Source organism: Priapulus caudatus, unplaced genomic scaffold (genome assembly GCF_000485595.1).
Source record: "Priapulus caudatus unplaced genomic scaffold, Priapulus_caudatus-5.0.1 Scaffold1013, whole genome shotgun sequence".
Lineage (NCBI taxonomy): Eukaryota > Metazoa > Priapulida > Priapulimorpha > Priapulimorphida > Priapulidae > Priapulus > Priapulus caudatus.
The window spans coordinates 6,223-7,938 of record NW_014578074.1 but is presented as its reverse complement, the minus strand read 5'-3'; positions in this window follow the sequence as shown (position 1 = coordinate 7,938).

The window sequence follows — 1,716 nt, the reverse complement described above, 5'->3', positions numbered from 1 at the left end:
ACGATTTGAGAGTTTAGATGAGCTAGAACCCTAACCCTAACCATAACCCTAAACCTAAACCTAACCCTAACCATAACGCCAAAAAGGGGCATCAACGATCGACGGCTACCGTACCCGTAGCCACTGCGTATTAGATAGTGCCAGGGTACGTTCCGGCAGTACCCCGAGAGACATATAGACCCTCTCAGCGTTACTGGTTGGGTTACATTATTGTACAACCTATAGCTCTAGTACTATAGCCCGCTTACATTAACTGCCACTGGCAGCTGGCCGCTGGCAGCTTAACCAGCAGCAGTTAATGTAAGCGGGCTATAGTACTAGAGCTATGTACAACCCAACGAGTTGGGTTACATAACTTACATTATACAACCCTACTCTTGTTGGGTTACATTACATTATTTAATATTGTATCTAATTAGTATTATGCACAGCATTACAGTTTACACTAGCTCTAGAGTCTAGTACTATAGCCCGCGTACATTGACTGCCGCAGGGCCCTACCCTAACCCTGCGGCAGTCAATGTACGCGGGCTACAGTACTACTACTAGAGCTAAGTTTACACTAGCCACAATTAAGTTCCCTTCTCGCTTAACTCCTACGACGTGTAACATACGGAGAGCCTGTTTACAATTACACCAACTCCACTCACTTCACTCTACAGACTACAGACCAGGGTTCTCCCCACGTTGCGCAAACGGGGCGCGCCCGCCCCGTTTGGAAAATCTCCCCCCCGTTTGAATCGTTGCGCCCCGTTTAAATTACCTCCGCCCCGTTTGGAAAATTCCACCACAATAATGGTTTGACAGCGCCGGAATCGATCCTCAAGAATTGCCGTAAGACCAGGACATCTGACGCATGCACTGCAGACAGTACACAAGTTAACCTGACAATGCACAGTTAACCTGTGAGTCTGTGACTACTGTACACCGACTCGGCTATCTTATATATACAAGAACTCCAAACACCGTCTATGGTGTGGTGGCGATTTTACCCATTAATTAGGCGTACGGTAAAAATACACGCCCCCGAACCCCCTAGACATTCTTGCAGCCGGATTATTCGCGCGAAGCGCGCCAACGCCGCCAGGGGCGGCCTCTAATACGGATACGCTGCCACCATTCCATCACCTTCAACGGGTTTACATATATAAGGCGGGCGGCCTCTAATACGGATACGCTGCCACCATTCCATCACCTTCAACGGGTTTACATATATAAGGCAAGCAGCAAGCTCGCTGAGTTGAGCAGTTCTAGCGATTGGACGACGGATTTGACTACCCATGTAGCTTGACAATTGCTTGAAATGCTCGTATAAGATTTTTGGCGACTCGGCGCGCTTGGTTTCCTGTAAAAACACACTTTTAGTATTTTTTCACATCACTGTACATGAGTGTACATTAGTGTAGTGGCGGGCGATAGATGGCGTAACGACGCGATATGCGTGCGATTTCCCTTCGACCTTTCCTCGAGCCGGCTCGGCTTACGTATGAAAAGGCGAGACATTGTAGTGTTTAACCCTGAGGTCAGCTGAAACGTAAACTCACCGTTCGACGAACGTAAACAGAAACGTATTGCGTATACACAGGGGATGGGCATGAGCTTGTGAATAGAGCAGCATGGTGATTGAGTTTAGGTTTTGCACTTTTATTACGTGCCTTGCATTCGATGCCACTCGACCATTCAAAATCGTCTCTTCTATTTTTCACAGTTACTTGA